This window comes from Oryctolagus cuniculus, chromosome 3, assembly GCF_964237555.1.
Source record: "Oryctolagus cuniculus chromosome 3, mOryCun1.1, whole genome shotgun sequence".
NCBI classification, from domain to species: domain Eukaryota; kingdom Metazoa; phylum Chordata; class Mammalia; order Lagomorpha; family Leporidae; genus Oryctolagus; species Oryctolagus cuniculus.
In genome coordinates, this window is record NC_091434.1 from 179,889,979 (window position 1) to 179,913,484 (window position 23,506).

The 23,506-nt window shown below is 42.2% G+C and overlaps 2 protein-coding genes across 11 annotated transcripts in view; one reads left to right on the forward strand and one right to left on the reverse strand.

The window, feature by feature from the left end:
- The window catches only part of LOC100348312 (olfactory receptor-like protein OLF3), a 28,010-nt gene extending 26,248 nt beyond the window's left edge, over positions 1–1,762 (reverse strand). The window contains exon 1 of the mRNA XM_002711949.5: positions 1,541–1,762. The gene's annotated coding sequence lies outside the window, so the exon portion shown is untranslated. The remainder of the gene's footprint in view (positions 1–1,540) is intronic.
- The window catches only part of LOC100348562 (TRPM8 channel-associated factor 1), a 201,353-nt gene that overhangs the window by 151,271 nt on the left and 26,576 nt on the right, over positions 1–23,506 (forward strand). For 2 of the 10 annotated variants that reach the window (XM_070071361.1, XM_008258078.4), the window contains exon 1: positions 1,032–1,226. The exons of 2 other annotated variants lie outside the window; for them this stretch is intronic. The gene's annotated coding sequence lies outside the window, so the exon portion shown is untranslated. Of the gene's footprint in view, positions 1–1,031; positions 1,227–3,091; positions 3,147–18,921; positions 19,080–20,914; positions 21,105–23,506 lie in introns of those variants that run through there. 6 more of the 10 variants (XM_070071363.1, XM_002711950.5, XM_070071362.1 and 3 more) reach the window with 5 other exon arrangements.

Below are 23,506 nucleotides of genomic sequence, written 5' to 3' on the forward strand. Positions count from 1 at the left end.
AGAGAGAAAAATGAAGAGAATGACTTAAGGGAGATGAACATTAAAAGGGAATCAAGATTTAGGATGGAGGGAGGCCTTTTGGAAGAGAAAGGGAACTGATCAAACTCCCTCTGAAGGCACTGGGGTTTGCTTTTGAGAAAGGGCATAGAAGGGCTGGGCAGAGAACTAGCAGTGGCTGTAAAAGGACCCACAATGCAGGGATAGGTCTCATTTATAGTAGACTGGGGTCGCTGGCAATGCTGTGATTCAGACTCACGCAGGAAGATCTGTCTGTCTGGTCATGTTCAAATATGCCAGGTCATATGTAAGTGTTTTGTCTGTACTAACTAATTTAATCCCAACTGCCCGGGAGGTAGACAGAATCACTATCCCCGATGTTATAGATGAGGATACTGAGACAGAAGTTAACGAACCCTCTGTGATAGGCAGAAAAATGGTCCCCTAAAGATGTCCATGTCCTAATGCCCAGAACCTATGAGTATGCAATTTTACCCAAGCTCTTCAGTTGCATCCCGGCTCCTGACTGCAGTCCTGGCTCCTGTACTTCTGATCCAGCTTCCTGCTGGTGTGCAGATGATGGTCCAAGTATTTGGACTGTTGCCACCCATGCAGGAGACTTGAATGGAGTGACAGGCTCCTGGCTTCCCCTGGCTGTTAACAGGCATCTGGGGACTGAACCAGTGGATGGAAGATCGATCTCTCTCTCTCTCAAATAAAATGAAAATTAAACCAAGAATGTAATCATACTGTCCATTTGAAAACGACCTTTAAAAAATTCTAAATGCGTCCAGGTTCTCCAAGTCAGTTGTGCATTATTTTATACAAAGATGTAACTATTGATCGACCCCTTATTTGTGCACAGTCCTAGGTGGCTTTGGGTTTGGTTTAAACAAATTGCCCTTCGCACTGCTGAGGTGGGTGCCAGGGTCACTGTCTCAAACGTGAGGCCACATACTGGCCAGAAGCTGACACAAAGCGGGGCTTCTTGGGTTGGGGGCGGCAGGCCAACCTCCGCCTCCCCGCCGCGGCGGCCAATCAGCTCCCGGGGAAGGCGCGCCGCTCGCCACCCACTCTCCGCCTGCGACTTTCCACGTCCCCGGGCCTGGCAACCGTCGCGCGGTCCCTTCCCGCCTGAGACGGTCCTTCCGCTCGGGAACAGCCTCTTCCCCGCGGCTAGCCGGTCCTTCCTGCCCCAACCCGCGCTGCAGGGCACAGCGGGGCGGACGGTGAGTAGGGGTCATCCCTGCGCCCTGGGCCAGGAGAGGCCCGCGGAGACAAAGGCCACGTCCCGAAGGGCGGGGTGTCCTGGGCGCGAGGGTCCGGGCAGGGTGGGGCTTGGTCCCCAGGTGGCGGCTGGTGCTGGGTGGCCTCGTTCCTCTGCGTCCCCTGCAGCTGGGGCCCCGCTGACGTTCTCGCCGCGTAGTTACCTCCCTCTGCTTGTCAGGGGGCGCGTGACCTGTTTTCTGGGGATTTGTTTTGCGCTCCAGCAGGAGCCATTGAGATTGGAGCTGAAAGGAGCCGCGGAGGCACGTTCTCTCACCTGTAGGCTAGGCACTGGTTTCGGGGAAGCTTGCCTCAGCTGGGCCCCAGGGCTGAGGTTCTGCGCGCCTTTGCCGCGGGGAGGGTGGCTGCGGGAGTCTCCTCCGTCAGCCTGGAATGCCTCTGGCCCTGCAGCGGCTGAGCTGTGCTCTTCCCAGATCCACAGCTGAGCTGGCTCATCCTGCAAAGGGAGCGAGAAGGCCGTAACTCAGGCAGTATAGGAGGAAAGATGATCTTTGCCAATTGGAGAATCATGGAAACTTGGAAGAAGTACAGCTCCAACTAGACATAAGGAACAGAATGTATCTGCCCAGCTGCCAGCTAACATCCATCCATCCCTTCATCCTCCAAACTGATGGTGGATTGATTGCATTTCAATACTTGGCCTGCTTGCTTTCTTTTTTGGATTGTTTTGATTTAAAAAAACAGTTATGAATAAGAAGTGCAGAAAACATCAAAGAGTGAGATAAAAAACAATGAAATGAATGCCTGACAGTCTGCCAGGTCAACGAGAGGGCACTGTCCTGTCTTAGAAGCCCTGTGTGTGTGTGTGTGTGTGTGTGTGTGTGTGTGTTGGGGATGAGGGCGGTGCCTCATGCTAACTTGCCTCCCTTCCCTGAGACGTGACATTTGTCAAGAGTTTTGTTTCAATCATTCTCTTGGTTTTCTTCAGTTTTCCCGTATTGTGTTATGTATTCCAAAAACGTATTTGTTGATTTTCCCTGTTTTAGCTCTCATATTAACAACATTATCCTGTACGTATTCTTAAATTTTTGAGATGCAGTCCTGTTGTTGTTTCCTGGAATTTTTGTGTGTATGGTATGAATGTACTATAATTTATGCATTCAACTTCGGTGCACATTTTGGTTGTTTCTAGTTTGGGAGATATATTAATTGTATTAATTATCTATAGTTGTGTAATAAATTATCCCAACACCTACCACCTTAAAAGCAAACATACTAAACAAGGCCTATTATCGCACAATTTCTGGGTCAGGAATCCAGGACATGTCTAGCTAGGGGTCTCTGACTGAGTTTCTCAGATTGTTGTTGGGGAGTCAAGTTATTAACTGGGCTGCAGCCATCTCCAGGCTGGGAATCATCAGAGACCCCTTCCAAGCTGACTCACTTTCTGGCCGCACTGACTTTGGCTGGACTTGTCAGTTCTTTGTCACTGGGCCTCTGTGTAGCAAATCCCAACAACATGGCGGCTTGTGTCCCCTAAGCTCCTGGGAAGAGGCAGGAAGGCAGAAGCCAGATTCTTTTTGCAACCTAGTACCTAACCTTAAAAATGATATGCCATCATTTTTGTCATCTTGTGTCTGTGAAGAGTGGGGAAGGGGATTTCACAGGGGTGTGAATACTCAGAAGCAAAGTTGTTAGGGGACATTGTAAGGGCTGCCTTCTCTGGTCATATGAAGGAATAATATGTCCTCTAACATTCACGTTCTCAGGTGCATGAGTTTCCCTAGAGTATACACATAGAAGTAGAGTATACACATAGAAATATACACATAGAGTTGTAAGACTTGTGTATATTTGGCTTTATTAGGTTGTTCCCAAGCTGCTTCCAAAGTGTTGAACCAGCTGCACTCTATCCAGCAAGGGTAAGAGTACTTGTTGCTCCACATACTTGTCATAACTTGGCCTTGTCAGATTTCACATTCAGTCATTCAGGCAGGTATGAGATAACATTCCACTGTGATTTTAATTACCATTTCCCCATAACAAATGAGGCTAACTTTTTATCTGTTGATTGGTTATTGTGCTTTTTCTCTGTTAATTTTTGGGTCTTCTACTTGATTTCATAATGGGTTGTTTGTCTTTTTTTTATTGACTTATTGGAATGTTACCTTTATATAATCTGGGTACTGATCAATCCTTTGTTAGGATTATATGCCGCAAATATCTACATCCAGCTTGTGTCTGAAGTTTCCTTTCTGTGTATCTATTTCTTTTGTCTCTCTCAATGAATGCAGTTTTGAATTTTAATTTCAAGTTACCTGTACTTGTTTTGTAGTCTGTTTTGTTTGCTCATCAAGATGATAATTAATATTACTATATTGTGTTCTAATGATTTCTAATAGTTTAGTATTTGTGAATTGTTTTTTATAATTTTAACAAGTAGAAATAATTATTAGCAACTGTATAAAAATTGTAGATATTTATGGAGTACCATATGATGTTTCTATATATTTATACATGGTATAAAGTCCAATCAAACTAAAATCTATCTCCTCATTTATCATTTCTTTATGATGAAAATATCTTGAATCATATCTTCCAATTTTTTTTCTTTTATCTAGAGAAATGTAAAGTGCATTAAGGTTGTGTATAGTCAACTACTGTGGAACAGAACTCCAGAACTTCCTGTTCCTATCTAGCTGTGACCTGATACCTATCAATCAACTTTTCCAAATCCTTCCATCTGCAGCCTCAGGAAATCACCATTATACTTTTAACATCCATGTTATGAATGACAAGGCTTCATTTTTATGGCCAAGTAATATTCCAATGTGTACCTCATTTCCTTTATCCATTCATGAGTGGATAGCCACTTAGGTTGCTTCCATTTCTTAGCTGTTGTGAATAGTGCTGCAGTAAACATGGGAGTACACATATCACTTTGACAGACTGATTTCATTTCCCTGGGATTTATGCATTACCCAGTAGTGGGGTTTCTGGATCATATGCTAGTTCTATTTTTAGTTGTTTGAGGAACTTCTGTAGTATTTTCCACAATGACTGTACTGATTTACTTTCTTACCAGTAGTGGGCAATAGTTCATTTTTCTCCACATCCTCATGTATATTTGTTATCTTTGTCTTTTTGATAATAATCAATGTAATTGGAGTGAGATGGTATCTCATTACAGTTTTGATTTGTTTTCTCTGATTATTAATCACATTGAGGATTGTTTTTTCATGTACCTGATGGCCATTTGCAGGTCTTCCTTTGAGAAATGTCTATTTAGTCCTATTGCCTATTCTTAAATTAGATTGCTTATTTCATTATTGAGCTGTTTTATTCTTTGTGTATTCTGGATATTAATGACTTGTCAGATGTAGAGCTTAGAAAGATATTTTCTCACATTTGGTTGGTTGTGTCTCCACTCTGTTGATAGTTTCCTTGCAGAAGCTCTTTAATTGAATAAAATCTGATTTGTCAATTTTTCCTTTGTTTCTTGTGCTTTGGGGGACTGATTGAAAAACCCTTGCCTGTTCTAAATCATTGAAGTGTTTCCCCTATTTTTGATTCTAGGAACTTCAAAGTTTCAAGTCTCACATTAATTCTTTAATCCATTTTGAGTTGATTTTTGTATACAGTGAGAGACAAGGATCTAGTTTCATTCTTCTGTTTGTGGGTGTCTCATTTTCTCAGTACCATCTAGTGAAAAGACAATACTTTTTCTAGTGCACTTTCTTAGCACTTCTGAAAAAGATCAGCTTATTGTAGATTTATGGGTTTATTTCTAGGGTCTTTATTTTGTTCCATTGTTCCATGGATTTGTTTTTATACCAATACTAAGCTGTTTTAATTTCTGTAGCTTTGTAATATATTTAAAATTTAGATAGTGTATCCTGCTTTATTCTTTTTCTCAACATTACTTTTGTTGTTTAGGGTCTTTTGTCATTCCATTACAAATATTAGTAATTTTTTTCTAGTTCTATTTAAAAAAAAAGTCATGAAATTGTTATAGGGATTTTATTGAATATATATAATTTATTTAAAATCATTGAGACTTATTTTGTGAGCTACCATGAATCCTAAGGGTGTTCCATGTGCTATTAAGAATGTGTATTCTGCAGCTGTTAGGTGGAATGTTCTATAGATGTCTGTTAGGTCCACATCATCTAGAGTATAATTTACCTCTGCTGTTCAGTGTTGATTTTCTGTCTGGATGATCTTCTCACTTCTGAAACTGAGGTGTTGAACTCCACTACTACTATTATATTTAAATTTTATCTTTTGGGGCTGGTGCTGTGGCATAGCAGGTAAAAGTCACCTCCTGCAGCACCTCATCCCATATGGACACCAGTTCAATTCCTGGCTGTTCCACTTCTGATCCAGCTTTCTGCTAATGCACCTGGGAAAGCAGCAAAAGATGGCCCAAGTTCTCAGGCCCCTTCACCCACATGGGAGATCCAGAAGAAGATCCTGGCTCCTGGCTTCGGTCTTGCCCAGCCTTGAACATTGCAGCCATTTGGGGGAGTGAACCAATGGATGGAAGACTTTCTCTCTCTCTCCCTTTTTCCTTCTCTCCCTCTCTTTCTCTCTCTCCCTCTCTGCCTCTGCCCCTCTAACTCTGCCTTTCAAATAAATAAATAAATCTTTTTTTAAAAAAGAAATCTGTCTTTCATGTGGGTCTATTAATATTGGCTTTGTGTATTTGGGTGTACTCTGATATTAGGTGCATATATATTTACAATTGTTATTTCCTCTTGCTAGGATGAATTCTTTATCATTATATGACTTTTCTTGCCTCTTTAACCACTTTTGATTTAAGATTTATTTTCTGAGAGAAATATTTTTACTCCTACTTTCTTTTGTATTTCATTTACATGGAATATCTTCTTCCATTCCTTCACTTACAGTCTATGTGTGTCCTTAGAGGCGAAGTTGAGTTTCTTCTAAGCACCTTATGGTTGAGTCCTATTTTTTTTAAATTTAATCAGTCAATTGGAAAATTTAATCCATTCACATTTCAGCTAATTGGTCATAGATTAAAGTCTTACTACTGCCATTTTGATACTCATTTTCTAGTTTTATTATTGTTGTTTTATTCTTTCTCCCTGCTTACAATCTTTATTTGTGATAAAATGATTTTCCATAGTAGTATACTTTTAATTCTTGGCTTATTATTTTTGGTAAAGGTATTATAGATTTGTTTTCTTTGTGGTTACCATGAAGCTTACTAAAACACTTTTTTTAAAAGATTTATTTATTTATTTATTAGAAAGTCATTTATTAGAAAATCAGAGTTACACAGAGAAAAGAGAGGCAGAGAGAGAGAGAGAGAGAGAGAGGTCCTCCATCCGATGGTTCACTCCCCAACTGGCCCCAACTGACCAGAGCTGCACTGATCCGAAGCCAGGAGCCAGCAGCTTCTTCCAGGTTTCTCATGTGGGTGCAGGGCCTCAAGAACTTGGGCCATCTTACACTGCTTTCCCAGGCTACAGTAGAGAGCTGGATCAGAAGAGGAGCAGCTGGGACTAGAACCGGCACCCATATGGGATGCCGGCACTTCAGGCCAGGGTGTTAACCCAGTGTGCCACAGTGCCAGCCCCCTAAAAAACTTTTGATTATAGTAAGCTACTTTGAAATAATAGAAACTTCATATTGATTATAAAATAGGGAAAGAAACAAACCAAACACAGAGATAAGAAATATTAATAAAGAACTATACAGTTGAACTTCATTCCTTCCCACATTTTCACTTTTTGATGTTCCATTTTACCTCTTTCTATATGGCTATCTGTTGATAGTCGTTTTATTATAGTTTTTTTATTCTTCACATTAAAGATATGAATGGTTCATATACCATATTCAAAATAGTACTGTATTTTGGGCCGGCACCGCTGCTCACTAGGCTAATCCTCCACCTTGCAGCGCCAGCACACAGGGTTCTAGCCCCAGTCGGGGCGCCGGATTCTGTCCCGGTTGCCCCTCTTCCAGGCTAGCTCTCTGCTGTGGCCAGGGAGTTCAGTGGAGGCCCTGCACCCCATGGGAGACCAGGATAAGTACCTGGCTCCTGCCATCGGATCAGCACGGTGCGCCGGCTGCAGCGCACCAACCGCGGCGGCCATTGGAGGGTGAACCAACGGCAAAGGAAGACCTTTCTCTCTGTCTCTCTCTCTCACTGTCCACTCTGCCTGTCAAAAAATAAAATAAAAAATAAAAAATAAATAGTACTGTATTTTGATTTTGTAAAGTAACTTTTACCATGAGTTTTTATCTCCTAATGTTTTTTCTTACCCATTACCATTTCATTCTTTCACTTTAAAGAACTTTGTATCACATTTCTTGTAAGACAGGTCTGGTGGTGATTACTCCTCTCAGGTTTTCTTTTGGAGCATCTTTACCTCTCCCTCAAGTCTGATGAATACCTTTGTCAAGGAAGGTGTTCTGGGCTGGCAGTTTCCCCTGTCAGTGCTATGAATTTCTCATCGCACTCCCTCCTGGTCTGTCAGGTTTCTATTGAGAAATCTGCAGCCAGATGGATTGGGACCCCTGTTATATATTATGTGGTTATTTTCTTTTGCTTTTGAGAATCCTCTCACCTTTAACCTTGGAAAACTTGTACATACACACACACACACACACACACACAGATACATACACACACATATATTTGGGGGGTAGACTTCATTGGGTTCAATCTGACTATTAACCACTGACCTTCTGGTTCCTGGATACTTTTATCTTTTTCTAGGTTTTGAAAGTTTTCTGTTATTATCTCTTTTAATATTTTATCTACTCCATAGGCATTCTCACGTCCTTCTTGAATCCCAATGCCATAGATGTATACTCTTTTCATTCTGCCCCAAAGTTCTTGGAACCTATCTTCATCCCTCTTGACACTTTTTTCTTTTCTCTCTTCTAACTGTGCATTTTAAAATAGCCTTTCTATTAGCTTATTGATTCCCTCTTTTGCTTGATCTGTTCTTCTATTAATGCCTTCTGTGGCACTTTTAATATTGCTTAGTGCACTTTTCACTAGAAGGGTTTCTGCTTGGTTTTGCTCCTTTATTTCCATCTATCAAATCATTAGAATATGAAATAAGTTATCTGTGTTCCCTTGAAATTGGTTCAATTGCCTTAAAACAATTATTTTTTAAAATGCTATCACATTTTTTAAAAGATTTTATTCATTTATTTGAGAGACAGACTTACAGAGAGAGAGAGAGAGAAAGGTCTTCCATCTACTGTTTCACTCCCCAAATGGCCCTAATGGCCAGAGCTGGGCCAATCATAAACCAGGAACCAGGAGCATCTTCAGGGTCTCCTATGCAGGTACAGGGGTCCAAACACTTGGGCCATCTTCCACTGATTTCCAAGGCCATGAGCAGAGAGCTGGATCAGAAGAGGAGCACCCGGGACACCAACTGGTGCCTATATGGGATGCTGGTGCCTCAGGCAGAGGCTTAGCCTACTAGCCCTGGCCCTAAAACAGTTACTTTAAAATCTTTATCCAAGCATTTGAAAATTTCAGTTCTGGGGCTGGTGTTGTGACTCAGCAGGTTAAGCTGCTGCCTGCAACGCCCTCATCCCTTATCAGAGCATTGGTTTGCGTCCCGGCTGCTCCACTTCCAATCCAGCTCCCTGCTAATGTGCAGGGAAAACAACAGAAATGGCCCAAGTACTTGGGCTCTTGCCACCCATGTTGGATACCTGAGTGGAGTTCCAGGCTCCTGACTTTGGCCTGGCTCTTGTGGCCATTTGGAGGGTGAACCAGTTGATAGAAAATCTCCCTCTCTCTCTCTCTCTCTCTCTCTCTCTCTATCTCTATCTCTCTCTCAACTCTGCCTTTCAAAATAACTAAAAGAAATAAGGAAAAGAAAATTTCAGTTCTGAGATTGTTGGTTTCTGGCCCTCTATTTTCTTCTTTAGTTGAAGTCAGGTTCACTCAATGTTCTTGATGTTTATTGGTGTATGACATCATCTGCATTTTGAAGGCTTTGTTTGTGTCTGTCCTTCTAGAAACTCTAAGCAGTCTGTTTATTTTCTCTGAGCCTTTGAACACTTCTGCTATTTCAGTAATGGATAGCACCTGAAGTCGAGGTTACCCCAGTCTGCTGATGGTGTTTTTTCACTGTTTCAGGTGTATAACACTCCTCAAGCTCAGATTTGTTCAAAGTCTACAGTTGTTATGTTGTTCATTATGAATGGGGGAAATGCCTAAAAAACCGTAGTCTATCCCACAAGCCTATTTCTTGGCTGGGGTAGTCTCAGATTCCTACTCTTGTGCCCATCAATGTCATGGTGCTAGATCACATATGGAGCCCAAAGCCCATTTGAGACCAATGTAGCTTGGAGTGGAACTGAAACCCACCCTGCTGTGGTCTGCTTGCTGCTGAAGTGGACCAAATACCTGATGTTGCCCCTGTCAGCAACTGTTGATCCTGGCTGGACTATAAGAATGATAAGCCGGAGCCATCAGACTCCACCTGGCACTCAGCTGATGGAGAGGCTGTGTTTGCAGGCACTGGCCTGGAGACAGGAACTGTTAGAATCTCTCAGTGTTGAGTTTTACCAAGCTGGCCCTAAGAATAGTTAAAACAATCTGAAGAAGTATAAATAGGTGGGAAATTTTTTCCTATCGCATTTCAATATTTATGTCACAACTGTAGTAGTTAAACATTATGTGGTATTGGTAAGAGTTATGCAAAAAGATAAGGAGAATAGTGAGTATAAAACTAATTCCTGTATATTTTGAAAACTTGACTCATACAGATCTCTGGTGATGGGACAATAGATTATCCATGTGAGATTAACAACGTAACATCAATTTCTAGGTGGAATAAGAAAAGTTGTTGGAGAGGAAGCAAGATAGTAACCGACTAAGACACTCCAGAGACTACATCCCCACAAAGAAACCAATTTAAGTTATTTACACATCAAGTCACCTTCACAGAAAATGCCTACAGAAACCAGATGAGAAACCGCAATATTTAATTACTGATTTTGAATGTACTTTTTATATGATTATTGAAGACATATTTAAACCTTCAACTATGTGGATTGTCTTACTTCCTTTATTACTATTTAGCTTGATGAATTTTGAAGTTATGTTATTAAGTATACATATTTAGGACTACCATATTGTTTTATTGGATTGGTCCTTTTATTTTTATTTTATTTTTAATACATATTTGTTTATTTGAAAGGTAGAGTTACAGAGAGGCAGTGTCAGAGGGGGAGAGAAAGAGAGAGAGAGAAAGAAAGAGAGAGAGAGAGAGAGATCTTCCATCTACTGGTTCATTCCCCAAATGGCCGCAATGGCCAGAGTTGGGCTAATCTGAAGCCAGGAGCCAACAGCATCTTCCAGGTCTCCCACAGGGGTAAAAGGACCCAAAGCATCTTCCACTGCTTTCCTAGGCACATTTGCAGGGAGCTGGATCAGAAGTGGAGCAGCTGGGACTTGAACCAGGGCCCGTATAAAATGCTGACTCTGCAGGTGGCAGTTTTACCTGTTACTCCACAGTGCTAGCCCCAAATTGGTCCTTTTAGCCTCATGAAAAGTCTCTTTTATCTCTGTAAAGTAACACTATTTCAGTGATATTTACTTTCCTTGTTAGAAACACAATCACACCAGTTTTCTTTCTGTTAGTGCTTGTGCGGTATCTTTTCCATCCTTTTACCTTCAATGTCTGGGTACTTATATTTAAAGTATTTCTCTTTTAAACAAATGTTTTCTTCTAATTGGTTTTAAAATCTATTTTTACATAATAAACTATTGGTATAATTGGTGCCTTAGTTCAGGCTACTATCACAAAAATGCCATTCAACTTGATAGCTTAAACTATGAACAATTATTTCCTATAGTTCTGTATGCTGGGAAGTCCAAAGTAAAGATACTGGCATATGCAGTGCCTGGTGTGGGCCAGATTTCTGGCATGTAGACAGCCACTTTCTCACTGTATGTTCATGTGGCTGAGAGAGGAATCTTCATTCCCTTACTCTTCTTGCAAGGACACAAATCCCATAATTGGTGCTCCACATGCATGACCCTGACTGAACCCAATTACCTCCAGGAAGCACCCCCTCATACCATCCCATGTGTTGGAGGACATAAGTATGCAGTCTCTAATAGTTAGGTTTAAGTCTACAAATTTACATCTGTTTTTGTTCTTTTATTTATTTTGCTCTTGACACACACATTTTATATTATTTTTCTTTTATTCTGTTGTTATAAAATTATAATTTTAACGTTACTATAGGTAGTATAATTTGCCTATCAGTCATTGCAATCTACCTTAAATTAGTACTTTCACCTGTGTTCAAGCATGCAAGACTTTAACAGTTTATCTCCATTAACCCCATTCATGCAATAGTGCTACCATAGTATATTTTATATTTTCACTGTTATATACCACAAGACATTATATTGTCTGATTTAAATAATGGATATGTATTTGTGTTTGCCCATGTATTTGCTGTTTCCAGGATACTTTGTTCCTGCCCATGGTATTGTGCTCCTGTCTGGAACAGTTTTTCTTAAACCTGAAGAATTCCTTATCCCTTAGAATTTTTAATCTGTACTCAGCTTTATGATTATAATACTCTTTATTTTGCCCTTATTTTTCAGTAATATTTTGCCATGCATAAAATTTTGGGTTGGCAAATTTTATTTTTTTAACAATTCCATTGTGTTCTTGTTTTCATAATTACTTCTGAAATATCTGCTGTACCATATTCCTTTGAGTAGAAAGTGCCTTTTTTCTTGTGTGCTTTTCAAATTTCCTCTATGAATTTGTTTTTCAGCAGTTTGATTATGATGTTCCCAATTTTCTTTGTATTTATTTGTAATATTGTTTGTATTTTTTGTATTATGTGTATTATTTGTATTTGTAATATATTTTGTATTTATATTCATAATATTTATAATAATATGTATTTATATTTATAATATAAAAATATTTGTAATTTTCTTTGTATTTATCTTGCTTGAAGAAAGTAGATTTTCTTCAATTTGTAGGTGATTTCTTTGTCTTCCTTAGGTAATTTTCAGACATGAATAATTAAAATATTGCTTCCATTCCATTTGCTCTCTTCTTCTGGAACTCTGATTTCAAATATGTTTTAACTTTTCTCCAGGTCTCATGATTCAATTATACTCTTTCCATGCCTTTTCATCTTTTTATATATCATTCTTTCTTCCCTCATGTTATTTTGGATGCTTTCTACTGACTTTTGCTATGGTTCATCGATTTTCTGGTCTTTGGTTTCTAATATGCTATTAAATCTACCTATTAAATTACTAATTTCATTTTTTCTGAAATTTAAATTTTTATCTATTATGACTTTTAGCTCCATGCTGAAATTCTCCAGCCTTTTATGTAAAATTTTTAACATATTTAATCAGAGGTGATTTAAGTTCTTTGTCTAAGATCTCAAACGTATGAACCACTGATGAGCTTGTTTCTGTTATTTTTTTGTTTCTCTTGAGTTCCAAGCAATTTATCCTTCTTTTTAGCCTCCTTTTTAATTTTGCTTGGATACAAGATATTATGGTTTAAAATTATAAATGTTCTGATTGATGTTAATATTTATTAAGAGGAGTTGTTGGTGGAGTGGGCAAATAAAGTTCCAGGAAATTACTTTCCCACTATGGAAGGCTTTGTTAGGACTGGTCCATTTTCTCCAAAAATTTAGTCTTTACTTTTCAGGCGTAGTTATTATATATATGCCATGAGTTTTTTTAATGTGTCAATTTAAATCATAGTGTGAATATTTGTTGAGACTTTAACCACATGACTTTATTCCCAGATCAGTAGAGGCACTGAAATGACTATTAAGCTGTTTACTCTTGTAGCCACTATTTTCTGCAAGTATCATGGAGTCTCCCTTGTGTATGCATAGATTAAACATCATTTAGTCACTTAAGTGGAATCTGTAGTAGATTTCTATTCATTTTTAAAAGATTTAAAAGATTTGCCTATCTATCTATCTATCTATCTATCTATCTATCGCAGGTAGAGTGGTAGAGAAACAAAGAGATCTTTCATCTGCTGATTCAGGCCCTGAATGGCTGCAATAGCCAGGACTGGGTCAGACTGAAACCAGGAGCCAGAAACTTCATTCAGGTCTCCCACATGGGTGGCAGGCACTCGAGTATGTGAGACAACATTCAGTGCTTCCCAGATGCATTGACAGGGAGCTGGATCAGAAGTGGAGCAGCAGGGACTTGAACCAGTGCTCTGAAATGGGATGTGGGCACACCAAGCAGCAACATAACCTGTTGCACCACAAGGCCCAGCCCTATACATAGATTTTTTAGATTCCCTTCCGTGAAGCTTCTTCTTTTCTGAAACTGCTCTTTGAGTTTCAGTTGATAAGATCACTTACTTTCTTCTTGAGATACATGCTTTAGTATTTCCCTTAATGCAAGGCTTTTGATAATAAATTGTCAGTATTTGTTATTTCAAAATGTGTATTTTAAAGTACTTTTATAGAATATAGATTGGTAGATATAGAATTATAGGTTGATTATTTTATCACTATTTTTGAAAATATTATTTTATTATGGTTTTTTTTTCCTGAGACAATGGAGAGCTTAATCATCAGTCATTTATAAATGATCTGTTCTTTCTCTCCCCTTCAGACTACTTTTAATTTCCTTTCTTCCCTTAAATGTCCTCTGATCCTGAATTCGCTATGATATATCCACGTGAGTATTTCTTATTCTCTTAATTTGAAAGTTGGAGAAACAAGAGAGAACGATAGACATACAGACTGACAGCTATCTCCCGTGAAGTGTTTCACTCCCCAATTGAATGCTACAACCAGAACTGGGCTAAGACAAAGTCCAGAGCTCTGACTTAGTCCAGCTCTCCCATGTGGGTGGCAGGGGCCCACGTACTTGACCTGCCACCTGCTGCCTCCTGGATGCATTTTAGCAGGAAACTGGAATCAGAAGCAGAGTCAGACCTTCAGCCCATGCACTCCAATATGGAATGTGGGCATCCCAAGCAGTATCTTAATCTCTATTCCAAACATCTTCTCAAGTATTTCTTTTTATTTTATTTTTAACATTTATTTACTTGAAAGGCAGAGTTAGAGAGAGAGAGAGAGAGGGAGACCTTTCAACTACTGGTTCACTCCCCAAAATGGTGAGAGAATCCTTTCAACTACTGGTTCACTCCCCAAAATGGCTGGCACAGAGCCAGGCCAAAGCCAGGAACCTAGAATTCCATCTGGGTCTCCCACACTGGTGGCAGGAGCCTAAGTACTTGGGCTATCTTTCATTGCTTTCCCAGGAACCTTAGTATGGAGCTGGATCGGAAGCAGAGCAGCCAGCACTCTAACCAGCACTCATATGGGATGCCGACATCACAAGCAGTGGCACTCCAAGTATTTCTTTATATCTATCTTACTTGGATTTGTTAGTTTCCTGGATCTAAGGAAAGAACTCTGGGAAATTCATAGTAATACTTTTTCTCAATAATAAACTCTTCTACAATGTTTCCATTATATCAATTTGGAGGCCAGATCACATATACGTTGCATCTTCTTTCTGTATCTTTCATGACTTCTATCCCTTTCACATTTTCCATTTTGAGACTGAATATGAATAATTTCTTCTACTCTAGAGATTCTTTCTTCAATTTTGTTTAGTGTTCCAGTTAATTTCTTCAATAAATTTTTATTTGCATCCTTCTCTTTTGACTATTGTAATTTTTCATTTTAAATTCCATTTGATTCTTTTAAAATTATACTTAATTTCTGTTCAGGTTTCCATGTTTCCTTTTTATTTTTCAGTGTATTAAGTGTATTATTTAGTGTTCTGTGCCTAGTGATTCTAGTATCTAAATTCTGCCTCCCTCTGGTATCTTTTGCCTATGTAGGTTCTCTTTCATCATGCTCTGTTTCCCTGAGTGTTGTATAATTTTTAAAATTATATTTATGAGCTAATTCTTTTGTGTTGGAATTTTTATTTTTTGTAGACATTCTTTGTAGATGTATTGAATGTAAATGTTTCTGTCTTTGCTTCAGTTATTCAAAACACTACCTAACCAGGACCACTTCCTGTTAAATTATTTGCTTAGGGTTTTTCAATCCACAGAAGTGAATGAATTCAGATTACAAATCTCCGTGAGGAACTGCTTTGTGGTTACTTATTCTTAGAGATTTACCCCCATTAGCCTTTCATCAAGGTTAAGACAGTTGCATTGATTTCTACTGTGTCATGCAATTTATTTCTTATGTACATTTTCCATGTAGAAGCACCCCTTTGGTGTCAGATTTGTATAGGGATGTCCTTTACATTATATACTTTGTGTGAGCCTGGTTTTAATATCCTAGACTTGAAATTTCAGAGTCATAAATTCCCTAGGATTTTGCAAAAACATCATGTGAAAGGCAGGTTTGTGGTTGGCTCCTTCAATATTCCCTCACTTTTGTTTGGTTTTGGCTTTGCAGAGTCGTTACTTTCACATCAACATATCAATGCATATTACATTAATATATATGTGATATATATAGTACGTTTAAGAGATTTATTTATTTATTTGAAAGGCAGAGCTACAGAGAAAGAGGGAGAGAAAGAGATATCTTCCATCCATTGGTTCACTTGCTGAGTACCCACAATGGCCAGTGTGGGGCCAGGCTGAAGCCAAGAGCCAGGAGCTTCTTCCAGGTCTCCCATGGGGGTGGCAGGGACCCAAGCATGTCAGTCATCCTCCCCTGCTTTCCCAGATGCATTTAGCAGGGAGCTGGATCAAAATTGAGCAGCTGGGACATGAACTGGTACCCCTATGGGATGCTGGTGTCATGGGCAGAAGCTTAACTGCTGTACCACAAGGCTGACCCCTATATGTAGTATCAATAATATGTAGAATATCAATAGTTTGATTCAGAGTATCTTTTCAACTACATTTCTAGAAATCAAATACTTTCTTAAATATAATCAAATACTTTCTTAAAGTATAATGTTTGTAGGTATGCTTATAAATCATAAATGTACAGTTCAATCAACTTTCACAAACAGAACAAATCATTGGACCTGTGCTTAAATCCATTAAGAGAACATTACCAATAAAACCATTACCAAAAATTCTCCCCAAGCTTGTTTCCAGTCACTGCTTTGCCCAGAGGCAAATATTATTCTGAGTTTTAATATGAAAGTTGGTTTAATTGTTTTGTATTTATGTGAACATAATCGTCCAACACCTAAGCTTTTTCTGGCTTCTTTCATCCTCAGTCTGTTGATGAGATTCAGCCATATTGGATATAATATAAATCATTCTGATTATTGTACAGTATTTCACTGTGAATTTATTTAAACATTCTACTGTCATGGTGCCCTAATAGAGACCAGGGTGGAACTAGGGTTGACAAGGCAGGAAGGATAGACTTGGGTGGCTTCCAGTCTTAGATTATAGTGGATGGTGCTGCTGTGAAGTTTCTAGTACACGGTTTTTGTTGAACGTCTGTGCATTTCTATTGGGTATATACTTAAGAGTGGTATGACATTGATAGTCTTAATTTTAGAATGATACTAGAAACATTTTTAAAACACAAGGTTCCAAAGAAAATTATTACTAGTCAACCTCCCCACTTCATGAGGTAGCCGACTATGTACTTTTTTTTTCTGTGCTTGGATAAACATAAAACTGCATGGTCGTAGTTTTGCTCTGAAAAAAATAGGATCATAGATTTTCACTGAACATGCATATATATCAATATATATATATATATATATTTTTTTTTTTTTTTTGACAAGCAGAGTGGACAGTGAGAGAGAGAGAGAGAGAGAGAGAGAGAGAAAGGTCTTCCTTTTGCCGTTGGTTCACCCTCCAATGGCCGCCGCGGCCGGCCTGCTGCGGCTGGCGCATCACGCTGATCTGAAGCCAGGAGCCAGGTGCTTCTCCTGGTCTCCCATGCAGGTGCAGGGCCCAAGCACCTGGGCCATCCTCCACTGCCTTCCCAGGCCACAGCAGAGAGCTGGACTGAAAGAGGAGCAACCGGGACAGAATCCGGTGCCCCGACTGGGACTAGAACCCGGTGTGCCGGCACCGCAGGTGGAGGATTAGCCTAGTGAGCCGAGGCGCCTGCCTGAACATGCATATTAAGAGCATTCTTTGAAGCGTGGGTTGAGCTCACCCTTTTCAAGAACTATATCCTATTTTGTAATGGAGTTTTTTTAATAAACTGTTCACTCACTGTCAGAACTTAATATCTCAAAATTTTTTTCAGTGTTCTTAGGATTTCATGGTAGACTACATTTCTCAGGAATATTCAGGACATTAGAAAAAAAGAAACTCAAGGGAAAGTAGAAATAAGAAAGGATATATGACTTAAAACTGAACTAGTAAAATAGTTTGAGAGAGAGAAAGAGAATGTAGAACCAGCTCAGACATTGAGAAAGGTGTTGGGAGACACAGAATGAAAACCAAAGACTTAGGGGACAAACTAAAAGAAGAGGGAGAAGAGAAAACTCATAGCACAGGAAATTGATAATTTGATCTGTATTTTACATCAGGCTGCTGCTATCTGGGGAATGATCCTAGGGACTTCGTTTCTTACCTATGTCCATCTGTGAACATTAGAGAGCACCTGTTTATGACTGAAGAGGGTAACTGAATATGAATAAAACACAGCTCTTGACCTCTAGTTTTCTGAAACCCTTAAATAATACAGGATGTCATACTCTGCCCCTTTCCCATTGAATCCTCCTTCCTTGGATTGGGCCCATGGCCCATGTGCTTAAGATGCCCCTTGGGGCACCTGCATCCCATGAGGGACCACCTGGTTGAGTCCTGGCTCCTATTCTGGTCAAGCTTCCTGCTGATGGGCATCTTGGGAGAGCAGCAGGTGATGGCCCAAGCAGTTTGGGGAGTGAACCAGTGGGTGGAGAATCTCTGTCTCTCTGCCTTCCAAATAAAATGATAATGAACAGACAGATAAATAAACAGGGGCTAGGGCAGTAAGGGGTTAGCCGCTGCTTCTGAGATTTTACAGTTGAGCTCATCAACCTAGACAAGATTCAAGGTAGGATCTGGCCAGGCACAAAGCCAGGCCCTAGCTTCAAAATAAAAGTGTTGTATCCTACTCTTAATTAAAATGATGCAGGACTGGGAGCAAAGTTCTAGAAACCTCCATGCAATGTTCTCAGAAATCATATTTATAGCGAAGTCCCTACCAGCTAACTTAGCAAGGATACTTTATCTAGTTTTTTTTAGCTCATTTATTTGTATTAAGAAATACCAGGTGTAACTATTGAAACATCAGTAAAGTATATGAAGGAAACATACTTAGATGTAATGCACTTACAAATAATATTCATATGAATACTTGTAAGTAACCCATTTCTTGTCTGCAGGAGCTGATTCTAACAGTTTGGTGTACAGCTTCCATTTCTGTGTTTATATAAATATATAAAACATTTTAAATTTTTTTTCCAAAAAAATTCTTTTTTATTCCAACATTAAAACCAAAAAAACAACCAAAAAACCACCACTCTCTCATTAATAAATAGTCTGACCGACTTAACTTTTGAACAGACAGCCCTATGCACTCCCAGGGAGGGCTCCTGCGCCGCCAGCCAGGGTTTGAGGCCGCATTTGGGGGAGAACCTGACACAAAGCAGAGCCTCGGCGGTCCGGGGTGGCCGGCCAGGCTCCGCCCTCTCGCCACGGCGGCCAATCAGCGTCCGGGGGCGGCCCCCAGCTCGCCACTTCTGCAGTGCACCCCACCTCCCTCGCTCTCTCCCACCACCGGTTTTCAAACCCAGGCCGCTGCTGATCTGCTGGTCGCGCCTCTGCGGAGGACACCCTTCCCCCTCCGGAGGAGCTGGGGTGGAGACTGCTGGAGCAGCGGTGAGTCTCGACCAGAGATGGTTTCCGGTACCCGGACAGGCCCTAGCGCACTGACCGAGCGAGGGGTGGCTCCGGGCGCGGGTCCCCAGCGGCCCGGGTGGGAGAGGACGCCCTGTTCGAGGTCCCTGGGGAGCTACGCGAGGGCTCGGATCTGGGGCCCGAGGCCGCTCGGGCGCAAGGAGGCAGAGGGCTCCCTGCGGCCCCTCGGTCTCTGCTGCCGCCTCCTCCGGCCACCCTGGATCTTCTTTCTGCTGCTTTCTCCTCCGCAAATCCCACCATCAAGTGTGTAATGCGTCTGCCCCTTCCAGCTTTCTCCATTGCGAAAGGTTTCAGAGCTACCTACGGAACACAGATCAATCAAATGCTAACATTTACTCATGGCTGTTGCTTCAGCGCCCACCCCCGCTTCCTCCCCTTCCCTCTCCTTCTTTCCCTCTCCTTTCTCAGAAATAAAACAGTTCAAACCCCGTTCCACACCAAGTCTCCTGTCCTCATCCTTAGAGCTGGTTGCATCCTTCCCACCTCTATTTCATCCTTTATTGTTGGTTTTCATATAAGCAACGCATGCCTTTTTGTTCCGAATTTAAATTTTTTCATGAAATGCAGCGTTACAGGGTTTTAATTTGCACTACTGTTAGCCCTGACACGGGCTTAGTGGGCAGGTCAGCAACCCGCATCCTTGAGCTGATGAACTTGAAACCAAGAGAAGATAAAGATGCGCTCACTGGCTGCCAGGCATCCTTCACCAGGCCCGGATCCTGAATTCTGGTCTCTCCACTGCTGTTCTGCCATTCCCTCTACTCAAACCCTGCCTCTGACCTTACCAACCCACATTGTCCTGCTGGTTGTCATCAATGTGACTCAATTTGGAAAAAGGGTGTCTAAGGGAGATGGGCCTGGATTTGGACCAAAGCCCCAGTCAGTATCGAAAGATATGCCTTTTCCTGAAACATGAAATATGAATCCTAGGATGACTTGAATAGTTATTTTAATTAACAAACACTCACACCTTTAACTGTATGCCAAGCAGTTGATCTGAGAACTTTATGAGTGTGAGCTCATCTAACTTAAGTATTACAGTAAGTCTGGAATAAAGGTATTCTTTTTATCATCCCCTTATTACGGGTAGTAACACTGAGGCACAGTGGAACAAGGTAACTGGCACAGAGTCACAGAGCAGGTGAAGTGTGGCACAGAGATTTGAGTTGCAGCCACCTGGCTACAGCCCAGCTGTGCCCCTATGTGTCACAGTCATGGGAAAGTCAACACGCAGTCGGGACAGGGAATTCATAGTGGAAGGAGACTCTCAACTGAATATCAGAAGGGAAAGAGATGGGATTTGAACTGCAAACTTAAGAACACATGTAACTACCTATTGTCTGAAACATGATCTCCAATGTAACACAGTAACAATGCAAACAGGGACGGTTTATAGAGTTGTGTCTGGTTCGGGTCTGCAGGATTACCAGGTAGAGATGTGCCCTTCCCTTCTCCCACCGTTACAAGTACACAAACGGAATTGTTGTTTCTTATAAAGACGAAAGCATATCCAGCAGTATCTGCAATTTTTGTACTTTTCGGTTGGAAATATATCAAGGCACCTTTCCTACCTAAATAAGGATTTACACGCTCTTCCTGCGAAGTGCTTCCCATAACTTGTGCAGATTGTTCCTTGCTGATACGTGGGTTTGTGTATGAACCAGCCGTCCAAACTGCCAGGCTGGGACCACCCGGCGTCCCTACGCCTCTCAGTGCCCAGGGGCCCTGGACACAAAGAAGCGCTGTCCCCCGCCAAGCGCCGCCCCCTCGGGCCCCTGCTCCAGCCGGAGAGGAAGTGGGGAGGAGGAGACTCCTCGGGAGCCCCTCCCCTCCCCGGCTGGGTCCCTCCCGCCTGCCCGCTCCCAGCTCCGGGCTGGGTCTCCGGGTCGCTGCTCTGCGGAGAAGCCCTTCCCGGCCGGACCTTGCGCCGCGCCGAGCGCCGGGCCCTGCCCAGTCAGGCCCAGCCACCGGGGTGAAAACTGCAGGGTGAGCTGATGAGTGGCCGCGGGAGGGGCGGGTGACGGCGGGGCGGCCCGGGGGCCGCCGCAGGCGGGGCTGGAGGGCGAGGGGCGCGCCGGGGGCGCCGGCCGGTCTGCGGGGGCGCGGCGCGCGGCCGGCCTGGGTGTGCCCGAGCCTGGGGCAGAGACCCCCGCGCTTTTTATCGGCGCTCCAGAGGGTGCTTTCTCTGCTGCGGGCTCGGCATCCCGGTGCCGCCAGGGTTCAGACATCGAGGCGTGCGTGCTCCCCCTTCGTGCGGTCGGGTGCCAGCCGGCCTGTCCCCTCCGCTGCCTTCCCGAGGGGATGTCGCAGCTCAGGGCACGGGGCGGGCTGGCTCAGGGTCGCACAGGTGGCTGGCGACAGAGCATCACTCCTGCACTATTGCCCTTTGATCTTTGCAAACACAGGCTCCGGGGTCTGAGGTCCCCGCCCGCCCACTTGAACTGTCCCCAGGAGACCGGTGGTGCTGCCCCACCTCACGCACAGACCCCAGGGCCAGCGATCTTCCCTGCCAACCCGCGTCGCGCTTCTCGGCGTTGCTGGGTTCGGATCCCACCCTCCCGTCCCACTCCGCTCATGACGTCACCGTCGTGCTCTCTGAGGGCTGGCATTGGGCCTGGGGAGCGAAGGAAATTTCGCAGCCCCTGGGAGTGTACCACGACATGTCTCATACCCTGACCATTTGATGGAACCCCCTCTGGGGCAAGCAGACGGACAGCTAGGAGGAGGCAGCAACTGGACTTAAAACATACAGCTCTTCTCACTCCAGACCTAAGACAAGTATGAGTGAGAGAGACTAGTCCCAGGAAGACTCAGTGTGGTGAAATGCAAGAGGGAAACAGAAACTGGCTTTCAAACCTGCTTACTCCCATGGGATGGGGAGGGTTGACCAGCAGGGACCAGGAGAGGGGCTTCAGGCTGGGAAAGATCTGTTACTTTAAGGTGACTGGTAGGTGTATGGGAATCCATGGGATTTTAAGAATTATTTTATATTTTACTATCCATATCATTCCTTATGCTTTACATATTCTTTTGTATGTTTGAAAATTAAACCATTTTAAGTGAAAACTAAAAAAGCCTAATCTAGGAATGTGACAGAATGCAAAAGCAGGGTTTGGCCCAGCCCCAGCTCTGGCTTAGAAGTTGATGGACAATGGAACAAATATTGGATGTGTAAGAGAACAGAAAGCAAAGGGGGCTCAAGGAAGAGTACAGCGTGCAGAGAAGACCTGTGCAATTGGATGTCGGTGTTACTAGGGAGTTTCCAGGGTCAGGCTAGCTGTTGGCTGAAGGTTTGCCCATCCGTCCATCAGTCTCCCGTCTTTGGAATGCCCATGCACTTTCCTGGGGTATCCAAAGAAAACAACATTCTCTGACCTCAGACACTGCAGTTTCAGGATTTGAAGTCAAACTACAGAGTAACCCAGGCTTATCCACAGTTTCACTTGCCACAGTTTTCGGTTACCCGCAGTCAACTCTGGTCTTCAGCACAGCATAACGGAAGTTTTTTGATGGCCAGCACTGCCCCGCCCTGATCATGAATCAGTCCTCATGTTACCCACATCATCACTTAGTGGCCCCAGGGTTATGGGTCAGCTGTCTGAGCATCCCTGTGCTTGTGCAAGTATCCCTTATTTTGCTTGATTTAAACTCCAAAGTGAAGAATATGGATGCTGGCAGTTCCAGTAGGCTGAAGAGAAATTGTAAGGTTCTTCCTTCATATGAAAAAGAAGTTCTCAACAAAGATAGGGAAAAATCGTATGCGATATTTGCTAAGATCTACATGGAGTACATTAAGATGTTTTGAGGGAGAGACAGGGATGGGCCACATTCACTTAATTTTATTGTAAGACAGTGTTATAATAATTATATTTTCATGATTAATTTTTTAAATTTCTCAGTGTTTAATTTATAAATTAAGCTTTATCTTAGCTATGTATGTGTAGCAACAAAACATAGTATATATAAAGTTGAGTGCCAGCTTCAATTTCAGGCTTATACCAGGGCTTAGAATGTATCTCCCCCCCGAGAAACACATGTGGGTAGTGCAGTACCGAAACGGCCGTCAACCCACCTTCCCTTCCAGGTCCCATGAGCTGCTCCCTTCCTGAGTCACAGGTTGCACCTGAGGTACCCTCTGCTTTGCAGGCGACTTTGGTTCGAGAAAGTTAAAGGAGCCAGAACGGGCCCAGCTGATAGAACGAACCATGGAGAAGATTGAGAGAAATGAAAGGGCGTTTCCCCCAGGTCATGTCGCTCTTAACTCACCAAGCTAAGAGAACAAACAGGTGTTTCAGTATAGAGAGGTAGCAGTGGGTTCAGAAGTCAAGCGTTTGAATCAGCGAGAGCTAGGTTAAAGTGGAAAGAGAAACAGCCACAGAGTTCAAGGA